We start from the raw sequence: 11,719 nt of genomic DNA, 5'->3' as shown, positions 1-11,719 counted from the left end.
AATCAAAAAAATCAGAAGAATATAAATATAGGTGCAAGACACTATCCACTTTGATCCGTTTCTGAGAATCTAATGTTCATAGAAACAAATGTCCTGGAAAGCAAAAACACAGTGATGGTGCATGTGGAACAATGTCTSACTTTACACTGATCCGACAATTAGATCAGGTGATCCAGGCAATAAATATAATGAGGATGAAGCACAGAGTTGTGCTGTTTTTTTAATGGTGTGCAATGGTACGAGCGCTGACAGCATAATGGCTCCGACTTCATCAACTTTTCTCATTACATSGCAGCGTATTSCTCATCCAATCACTATATTTAACCGCTGTAATCATCTCGGACCTATATTACCGCATAGCCTTTAATGAAGAGCTCAGTCATTAGGCATTTAGGTTTAATGAAAAGAACCACCTGCTGAAGTGCATGAACAGACCTCAGAGACAAGTAGCCATTTTAAAGAGATCCACAGATGAATCATGCTATACTCACGGTCATAATTAATGCAATAAACGCATGTTTTTGACTACAGCGCACCGGGGGCCTTATGGTAGATTATTTTGTAACTCCAATATCAGATGCTAATAAAAACGACTCCAACGCAGAGARTAAAAGTTAAATACGCAAAAGAAAACACGCACGCTTTGCTGTTGTAACAGAATGATGATCACTTTGCTCTGGTCACATGTAAGGTTGAAAGAGACTCACCCCAAATGTTTAGCCAGTGAAAAATGATTTCACATCACATTAAAACTACTTTGTGTTTGTCTGTGATGTAAAATCTCAGTAAAATGCATTGAACATTTCACATGATTATAAGCATTTACCTAAGATCTATCAACAGAGCCAAATCAATTTCTGATTGCTAATTTAGAATAAGTAAACTCAATACAATCTTAGCATATATTCTTAACAGATTTTTCATGTTTACCTAAGAAAGAAATCTAAATCTTTGGATRCACTGAAGTTGCTGTAATTTTTCCTTTCAACTGGGTGAGGGAAACACCTGGATGTCAGATGCAGGTCTGAAGACCAACATGTGGAAATTATTTCGATCCGTTTTAATTAATATTTTGCATCATGAAAACAGAAAATCTAATAACACATTTTTTTTTTATTATTCCCATTATTGGTGAGAAAATCTTTCTGCTTGATATTAGCGTCATATATTTCCTCCCTGTTCATGTTTGTTTTGTGTTGCYGTCGGTCCACTCCTCTCATAGCCGGGGCCTCGYTTCCCCGCTCACACGCTCTGGCTTTGTCGTACATTATGATGACCTCTTTGAGGCCGCGCCAGCACTTCAGCGTTTTGAACTGATTATTTTGACGGCTGATGGCAAGTAGAACCCTCTTCTCAGTGGGTTGTGCTTAAGCACAGTGAAGAAGCATTCCTTTGTTAAGTGTTTTTGTCGCACTTAAAGGATTAGAGAACTTCCAAACAGCACAAGAAATAGTGCTTGGAATCGTCAGCTGAATCAGTCTGCTGCTCAAAAAAAAAAAAAAAACTTAAATATGAAATCCTCCCAGAGACGGTGATCGGGCTCCCATCCAGGAGCTGCAAGGGGTTCACTGTATGGTGTTGTACGTTTCACCCGTCTGATATTATATCCTTTGACAGACCCTACATTTATGTTGTCATATTTTAAAGATTCTGTCAAGGCGAATTTAGCTCCTTCACCTGTATCTTACATCTAAATCTCCACATGCAGCCATGTCTGAGTTTGAGGATTCATGCTGGAATAAATCAGCGGAGACGTTTCTAGCTCGATAGTTCCCATAGATCTCAGATTTTACTGTGCTGCTTCATGGCGTGGCACGGAGAGGACAGGGAACGACGACCTCTGCTGGGCTGGTCCAATGAACTTMMAGTACAAAAAGTGCCACATGAAATAGCACAGCATGACGCAGTGGCAGAACTAGATAATTAGCTTCAGTTTGTAGCTCCAGAAAACAACACAGGCATCTCATAYTATTGTCAATCTCTCTTAATTAAGAAGCCACTCTTTTCTGCAGCTTTCTACTAGTGAGATTTGAAGATYGCTTTTTAATCTCCCTTATCATGCAGGCCTTATTTTTACACCTCTGGAAAAAATGAAGAGACCACTTAAAATGATCCGTTTCTCTGGTTTTACTCTTTATAGGTAAATATTTGAGTAAAATGAACATTATTCTTTTATTCTATGAACTACTGACATGTCTCTGAAATTCCAAGCAAAAACATTTAGTATTTTATTGGCAGAAAATGAGAAATGGTCAAAATAACAAAAAAGATACAGTGCTTTCTGACCTGAAATATTGCAAAGAAAACAAGTTAATTGAGAAACCACAATGCCAATGTTTTAACTCAGGAAGAGTTCAGAAATCAGTATTTGGTGGAATAACCAGGAGGTTTTCATTGAGGTTCAGTGCAGTGGGCTGTTCATTTTTTCCAGAGCTGTACTTCTGGTAAATCAAAATGTATAGATTACCTTATTAGTGGTTTCTAGACACTAAGATCAGTTTAAAGAGAACATTCAAAACAAGTATGAATGTCAAAAGTACTTCAGTTACATTTACTATAAACGGATTTAAAGATACTAATTCTACCAGTGGTGATTATATGAAAAACTAAACGTGCTCATCTCTTGTCTTATTCTCTGTAGATTAGAGACGAAGAGGAGAGATTCTCCTTTAAGGACTATTTGGTTCATCCCAGAGTCACTAGGAGTTTTACTGAAGCACCTTCTATCTGCATCGTATGATTTTTGGTTTGATGTTGTGATGTTGGCTTTGGTTTWAGCTTAGCAACTTCTTTTCTCATGTTATTTGCTGTGAAATGTTTCTTTTTATTAATACATATTTTACATCTTACTGGATCTTTGCATAATTTAATCTGTTTCAATCTCTGCTAATGGAGAATATTTTCTGCAAAATTCTGAGCCTTTTACTTATTCCTGTCTATTTCTTACCATTTATTATTCGTTGAAGACGTTTTTGGTCCTCCATCAAGGCATCTTAACCAGAGGTGCCAACAAATGTCGCCGGCTTTGTRGATGTATCTCTTTCCTCCTTTCTTCTTTTGTGATTTGAGTGCACAACTTCTTCAAATAGTGGATTTTGATGAATAGATCACCTGAAAGATCCCGTGTGAGACGTTTCAAAGTGTCCGTCATGCTCTCCAGTTTCAGCCCTCGGTGACTGAGAGGAGATGAACATCACTCAARGATCCCCAAGGGGAAGAAATTCCTCCAAGACTTAGTGCTTTTTCTTGCTTTTCCTCACAAATGAGTTCCCAAGCGATTTCCATTAAGAGAACATCTATTCGCAAGTTTCACAAAAAACCCTACGAGGCATGGATATATGTCAAACAAACCTCTGGAGATATAATCCATGGTCAGAAAATTTCTRACCTTTGTTGGGAACTATATGATTTCTCTCGCTCAGTTTGAGTTCTAGGTGTATTTTTAAGTTCAGATAAACATCGAGTCGGATTGCTCTCGTCTCAAACTAAGTAAATTTAGTTGAAAAAGGCGTCTGCGTGTGCAAGCTGTCTTACAAATCTGAATGAGTTACACCAGTTCTGTCAGGAGGAATGGGACAAATTTCCAGTAAACTRATGTGAGAAACTTGTGGAAGAMAACCTGAAATATTTGACTCAAACATGGAAAACCAACAGTACAAATCTAAAACTCAACTCAGAACAACTGGAACCAACATTTAGTTTTATCGCTCTCTAATCCAGAACAAACTTAAAATCCAAAGATTTTAGTTTATTCTTATTCCATGGAGAACCAATATTTAGTCTTGTACTTTTTCTTTTATTTGCTGTTGCCCCTATCTTTTTTGTCTTTTGTCTACAGTTTAAAATGCATTTCTGCTAAACAGTAGGGAAATGTAGGTAAACATCTGAATATGAAATTATTTTGGGATTAACCAAATAGGATTACCATAAATATTTCCAATTTATGGCAGCCCAGAAGGGTCAAAATAATACAAAACAAAAACCCACAACAGAAATTATCCTGAAACAGAAGCTATGATAAACTTAGCATAAATTTCGTTGTGGGTTTTGTTGATGCGTTATATATTTTGCATTTAATTGGCCCTTCTGGTCCACCATAGTAACAGATTTAAAACAAGAACAGTTTTGGTCTGATTTCAAGTCAGCAGATGGAATAAACAACTTACATTTCTTTTAGTTCAGTTTATGTTACTTAGTTTTAACAACACTTTTTTTTCTTTCGTTACATAAATAAATGAATTCATAAACAAATGAATGAGAATCTGCAGAGATTAAGACCTGACTGACCTGTAAAGAATTATACAATGTCTGCCTTTTCCAGTCAGTTTGAGTATTTTAAAATACTGATGAACACTGAGTCAGACTGTCCAGTCTGGGTTTAAATCACATGAGGAGAAATGACTGACAAGTCTTAAATGTTTACATGTGGCCCCTATTCTTCTGCTTTAACCTGATGGACAGGTCGGTAGTGCAGAGTTTCCCACTCCTCACCTTCTCAGAGGTTGTGTTACTGCGTCCATACATCTTCCTGCCACCAGTGCACTCACTGAAACGGCCCGGCTCAACTCTGTCTCGGTCTGATGACATATTTGCAGTCACATCAGGGTGACAGGCTAAAACTTTATCTCCTTCTCGTCACTGTCCCTGTTCACATTCAGCAGATCAAACTRGATGTCTTCTCTCGAACTGTAGTCTGAATTTAAAGGAAATTCATCTCATCGCCGTCCTCCGAGGACTTGACGGATGATGTTATCGCTGGCTGAGACTCGGACACTGATACTCGCTTGACCTTTTCCTAGGGAGTCCCCTTCAACGCGACTTCCCTCRCTCCTCCTGGGGGTAATGGAGGGAGGAAGAATGTGGAAGGAGGAAGTGGGATTCCTCCAGGCACATTGCTAGATGGAGAGGCTGAGAGATGGACAGATGACAATAGCAGGGGAGGCCAGAGCCAGAGTGTCGCCTCAGGGAGCCTTGCACCCTGCTACGTGTTGGCTCCGGCTGCGGCGCTAAGTGCACCGAGGGGACGCCTTCACAGCGGATTTGGCAAGGTGATCCCTTTCACCCACACCTCCCCCATCCATCTCCTGCCAGCCTCTTCCTCTCTTCGTTGACACCCAGGCAGGAGGTGATGAGTTGACGCAGAGGGGTGAAGAAAAGTGTGGGAGTGTGATCTCCATTGCTTCACCCTTAATTTGKGGTTTTATAGAGCAGTTTTAGTCATTTTCCTAACAACTCAACAAGTRGTTTTGCTTAAMTGGATGAAAAGAAAAATCTTGACTAGAGGTAAACAAATTTGCAGACTGGTGTGGACATGCAGCTTTTTATTTTCAAAAGCAGATCAGAATATTTCAAATAAGGGATTTTCTGTTTGAGGTCTTCAAAGGTCCAAMACAATATAAAAGTCAATAAAACAAAGAGAATATAAGGAATGTGCTTGAATCCTGTTAGAACATTGGTCTCTGCAGGACAGCCTTGATACGCAGTTCAAAAACAGAATAAGCTGCTACAATATTTTAACAGTGTGCAGGGCACAATCTGGGAGCTGCAAGGCGTCATGACTTGTTTATAAGTAAACACATGGGCATGAAGAAGTGATTTCCCTCTTACAGATTTCTTCTGTTTTGTGGGGGGTTTTTTGTTTGTTTTTTTCACACTTAAGCTTTTCAGATTATCAAACCAGTTTTAATTCGAATCAAGAACGACACAAATTTGTCTTGTCAGTGCAGCCAGGATAAAAAGMTAAATAAATGTTTAGATTTTCACTGACAAAAAAAGGAATATATTAAGTATTTGTGYTTCATTAACCATGTTTGTTTCTTTGTTGAATTTAACAGTAATGAGGACTAAAAGTACTCAAATGCACTCTATTCGTTAAACCTGGCTAAGTTCAGCAAGCCATGTCCTGTTTCTGTTGTGAGAAGACTGATTCCTTTTCTAAGGTTGGAATACAATAAAAGAAATAAAACAAATGGTATGCATTTCTTTTATTGAGAACATGTTGGATCCTTTTTGTATCAGATCTAAAACAATTTACAGATGACTTTTCAAAAAACTTTGTTTTGCTAAAATATTCCACCTCTTAGATTAAGTTTGCAAAAAAAAAAAATCACAATAAAAATGTGTTTTGTGCAACAACTGCATGTTGCCTCTTGCAGCAAAAAGTAAAGTTTATTTCTGAGAGGCTTGAATTGAACAAGTTTAACTTATTCTTCATTTTGCCCTCTGATTGCTTGCACAGGACATTTTCTGAATTCTTTTTATTGAATRAAAAACAAAGTGTATAAAAAGGCAAACTTGAACTGTAATTATCATGCTTTAAAGGGAAGAGGTCATGGCYGTGGTCACCAGGTTGCACAGACTGACAAATTGTTTCACATACATGTAAACAGGCCTAAAGCAGAGCTGACTTGTCTGACATTCAGACTGCCTGTCTCCAYGTCTGTGCCAAACGAGACGCAGCGCTGCATCCTGCAGAGAGGCCGCATTGTCTCTTATGCAGGAGACAATATCAAGTTCTGCTCTATTCAAAGAGTTGTTTATTTTTTTGAAGAGACAGACAAGAAATCCTTTTTTTTTTATCTTCTTCTTCGAGAATACAGTAAAACCACAGCAATAAATCAGAGGTGGAAAACTTACTGATGAATGGAGTCAGATTGTGGCTGTATTGAATTGCAACAACATTCCTGAACCCGAACATCAGCGAGCGAGCGAGCAGAGCCGCTGTGGGTATCTGCAGTATCTGATGTCGTGGATTTGAATCTCGTCTCTCACTCTTATTATCCGAGGTGTTGATGTGGAGCTGAATGACTTGACAGATGAAGTTATACAACAGGACAGCGGTGTGTTACGACATCTGCACTGTAAATTCGAGGCAGGTGTGACAGTGATGGACAGCCTTATGACAGAGCTTTGCAAATCCTTTAATCCGTTCGTGATGCTCAGTAGGGGGCACCTGAAGCCCGTTATTGGGCAGCTTCTCCCCATCTGGCTTCTGTAAAAGACATTCATTGCCATAAGATGCTTGAAATGCTTCACAGGAGCCTGAACTTTGTAACCTAAAAATCTGGGTGTTTCGTTTCCTCCTTTAGGTTTAGTTTTATTCAGCGTTTGGCAGACTTTGGTGATCCCAAATCTGCTTTATTAAAATAGTCAATTCTTCAAAGAGAGTGACACAAATTGTGTTCTTTTTGCTGATAATAAACTCGATTTCTTCTGTTGTTTAAATAAATAAAAAAATTACAGACAGGATTATTATATTTTTATATATATATATATATATATATATTTTGTACATCTTTGATCTGATGATTAAGGCATACTTAATTCAATTAAAATATTGCATGTTTAGTTTGTTATCAAGCAGGCAAGGACAAAAAGCAAACACTTTTTGTAGTGATTTTTTTTTTCTAACCATCTTTTTTTTGTACAAAAAATTTACATCCCCCCCCTCTAGATGATACACTCTCTGTCAGACTCTCTCTGTCAGACGATACATTGAAACAAATTCATGCCAGAATTTTCAGATTTCCTCTTATTTTCTTATTTTCTCTTCTACATCATAACTATGCACTATTTTGTGTTAGAATGTTGGATAAGGCATTAATCCAGACCTTTAATGTGAATGAATAGTTTAGACGTGAGACTAGTGAGCTTAATCTCCCTCAAATGGTTTTATATGCTTCCTCTTTTTTAGATCCCTTCTTGACTAAAAGCAGTTTGAAAAATACAAGCTCATTGTACTTTTCGCTGATCTTTCTGATTGACTGTGATGGATGTTAACAGCTTTTTTTTTCTTTTTTCCTGCGTTCAGGTCAAAAGGCACCAGTTCAGTTGAACCGTGTGTTGTGTCAGTCGGTTAACTGTATCCCTAAACCTGTTCGCTGCACCCAGTGACATACGTCCCACCTGTCGATCAGGACTGCATTCATCAAGAGCGGTGTCAGGCTGCATGGGGCAGAGAAAGTGCTCGGTCCTCCTTGCATCCATCAACCTGGCTGTAAAGTGTCACATGGCATCAAATTGTTCTTAAACCGCTTACAGAATGGCCTTTTAAATTCTGCACATGATAATCAGAGCCGGACACGTCTTTGTCTTTTGCTCTGGGTCTCTCGGTCCCGACCAAGTAAAGTGGAGAATTGGCTGCAGGTGATTTTAAGTAGATCTTATCTCCTGTTAACAGAGGCATGACACCATAATGGAGCAGCGGGGTGCAATTACCTTTTAGTCCTCCACCTCCTCCTCCTTGTTCTACTTCTCTCTCTGCCTCTGCCCTCACCTCAGCCCTGCCTGACAAATTTAGATAAATGGTGGAGATAACTAAGGAACCTGCCCACCTTTGCATTTCAGTCGCTGGACTCAGTGTGAGAGCAYGGCGATACAGACGCCTGCAAGCAAACAGAGAAATTCAAATGAGATTATATGGACAACTTACAAACCCAAGTGTATGTGAAGTACTTTGTTTCACATAAAAATATCTTTATATTACAACTAATATTGCTGGTGGTAGTGATTTATTTTCTCTTTGGTATTTTTGCCACTTTCTTTTTCTGAAATAATATTTTTATATATTATTTTTTATATATATATTATTATTTTTATTTTAAATGTCTTTATTTTTCTCTCATTTTATTCAGTTTTTTTTCTTTCCTTGATAAAGTCATTTATGTATTTTGCCATTTTTAATGTACAATATATAACTTTCCTGTAAACTGCTCCTTAATGAGTTCCTTTGTTTTTTGTCATAATTAGTTTATCGTAAATATTTTGTATTATAAAACACTATGAAAAATGACAGAAAATTTGCTTTTGTAAACATTTTCTCTAAGAAGGAGCAATTCAAATATATTTAATTACCAATTTAATGAACTGGTTATATGAAACATAAAACTGCAAGCCCATGTATTTTTACAAAGTGGCTTTCCTTAAAAAAAAAAAATTTTTGCAACACTATTAACGTTTCTATATTAGCGTTATTACTTCCAAGAATGTCTATGTGTATGTTTTAAACTCACCTTTCATTACTATACTTATTCATATCACTCACAGGTATGGAATCAGCTCCTGGAGGTGAACAGGACCGCAGTCCTCCATCAGGCCTGCAGCTGGAGGTGTTTGTTTCACAGGCTTCTGTGATGCTGGGCCTGGAAGGATAAGGTTTCACAGGTACAAAAGTTCCTACTTTAATCCTATCATGCACAGTGAATGGTCAGGGCTTAGGGCTCCTGCTTTAATCCGTTGGTTTATTCTCCATCCCGGTGATCTCTGAGGTGGAGAGTTTGCAGGGAGGAAGAGATTACTGACYCATCGCTGATTTTATTCAATCAATGTTTGCACAGCAAACAAGTGGTCTGCGCTGCGGTGCTCCCAGAAGAAGACAGAAACCTCCTCCAGATGCTGTCGGTACTATTCAGAACATAAGCTTTAATAATGTTATGCTAAATTATGTTTACTATTGCTCTTTAGTATTCATTGATTAWAAGTAGAAAATGATTGAGAACTGGATTTATTTCAGTAGTTTGAACAGAAAGTGAAACTTGTATAGAGTCACACAGATCGTAACGTACCGAGTGCTTTTTTTTTTATGTGTGTTTGAATAACGTTATTCAAATGTTGCAGCTAAATACCAAATTTAATTTCTCTGAAAACTTTGATATTCCTTAAATCCAATTAATGCAACAGTGATGTGTTGTGGTCGTTTCAGTGATGGAGCAGACAGTCAGTGACACCTTCCACAACAACGACAACACTCAAAAGAACATGATTGATCAAAGTGATGTGTACAAGCATAATAATAATAAGAAGAATAAGAAAAAGTGTGATAGAAGAAAAATTATGTGCTCTTTCAAAAAAACAATTCTTTAAGCCCTGACCTAAAGAAATTTAACAGAANAATGATTGAGAACTGGATTTATTTCAGTAGTTTGAACAGAAAGTGAAACTTGTATAGAGTCACACAGATCGTAACGTACCGAGTGCTTTTTTTTTATGTGTGTTTGAATAACGTTATTCAAATGTTGCAGCTAAATACCAAATTTAATTTCTCTGAAAACTATGATATTCCTTAAATCCAATTAATGCAACAGTGATGTGTTGTGGTCGTTTCAGTGATGGAGCAGACAGTCAGTGACACCTTCCACAACAACGACAACACTCAAAAGAACATGATTGATCAAAGTGATGTGTACAAGCATAATAATAATAAGAAGAATAAGAAAAAGTGTGATAGAAGAAAAATTATGTGCTCTTTCAAAAAAACAATTCTTTAAGCCCTGACCTAAAGAAATTTAACAGAATTTTTTTTTTTTTATTGATATTGAGCAGTGTGTAAATTATTTTTCGACTCCAGCAAACCACAGTAGGAGCAATTGTCCACAAATGGAGTAAACAGGAAACCGTGGTCAACTCCATTACTCCTGGAACGCAGGTAACCAAAAACCCCGGAGGAAAACATCTGCCGATCAGTTTGCTACCTTTGCTACCTCCATTAATTAATTGTAGTTTGATGCAGGTCAAATTTATGGAGGATAAAAATATTCACAAAAATGTCTGACAAACCGGTTACACTTAAAACACCTTAGAAAACATGGTTGATGTTGCCCGCTATGAACGGACCATAAATGTCTTTGATTTATTGTGGAAAGCAGACRTTCCCAGAAATTTAATACATATTCACTCTGACGACAACAAAGCAAATTGCTTCATCCCTCTGCAGGTTCCTTGAAGTGTGAAACTTGAAGGAAGAGTAGCTCTTTTGAAGGCAGGTAGAAGGCGTTGCAGGGCTGAGAGGTGCTGGAAAGGGCATGTCCAAACAGACTTTAGTCCCTGAGTGATGGGCCACGGGAAAAGGTAACGGGACACCTTGGCCTTGTTGCTCTGATGTCAACACAGTCATGTGAATCCCAGCTGTGAGCGCGGAAGAAGGTCCAGGAGACAATAGCAAGATCTGTTTGAGCTTTCACAGAATCAACAAGCTTTGTTGCTGTCACTGCAATTTGTTAGCAGAGAATGTTTGTTTCTACCTTTGAAATGAAAGAAGATGTGAAGTTTCACTTTGTCTCCCATCGCAGATGTTTAAAGCTGGAAAAGTAARGATCCAATGTAGGAGAGAAACATCTTTCCGAAGGTCCGCTCTGATTAGAATAGATAGGTTTGCTGTAGTTCCCTAACGGTTGGATTTGATAGGGATGTTCCAGAAGCCTGATGTCAGCTTCAATAAACGAGGTCTGATTGTTGTCCTGTTTTGGGGTTTTTTAATGATTTATGAGGATTGAAAGCAAGAATYGGGCTCAGAAGCCTTAAATTCAATTCTCATTTTATTTAATCCACAGGTTCAAAACGATACACACGAGCTTAAATACATATATACATCACAAGTAATATTTGGCTATATCCTGTTGCAAATTACTGAGAAAGTACATTTCATTTTAAGGCAGGAGTTTGTTTTAGTTCYGGTTGGTTGTACAGCCATGCTTTTTACCACAGTTGGTAGGGTTCATTCAAACTTGCTGCTCAGACCCAGCAGGTTCCTCAGTGTAATCTACAAAGTCTGATAGAGACGAATAATTGTGTTTTTGGAAGACCCAATCTGTCATGCCCAAATGGCAGAAAATGGCTGCAGGGTTCAGGAACCAGCCTCGATTTAATCATGTCCGTCTCACCTGTCTCTGTGTCCGCAGGAAAAGAAGCTCAACGTTAACGTGGACTGAAAGAGTTTCGACCA

The sequence above is a fragment of the Poecilia reticulata genome, linkage group LG19 (genome assembly GCF_000633615.1).
Source record: "Poecilia reticulata strain Guanapo linkage group LG19, Guppy_female_1.0+MT, whole genome shotgun sequence".
In the NCBI taxonomy this organism is placed as follows: domain Eukaryota; kingdom Metazoa; phylum Chordata; class Actinopteri; order Cyprinodontiformes; family Poeciliidae; genus Poecilia; species Poecilia reticulata.
This window is presented reverse-complemented; position numbering follows the sequence as displayed.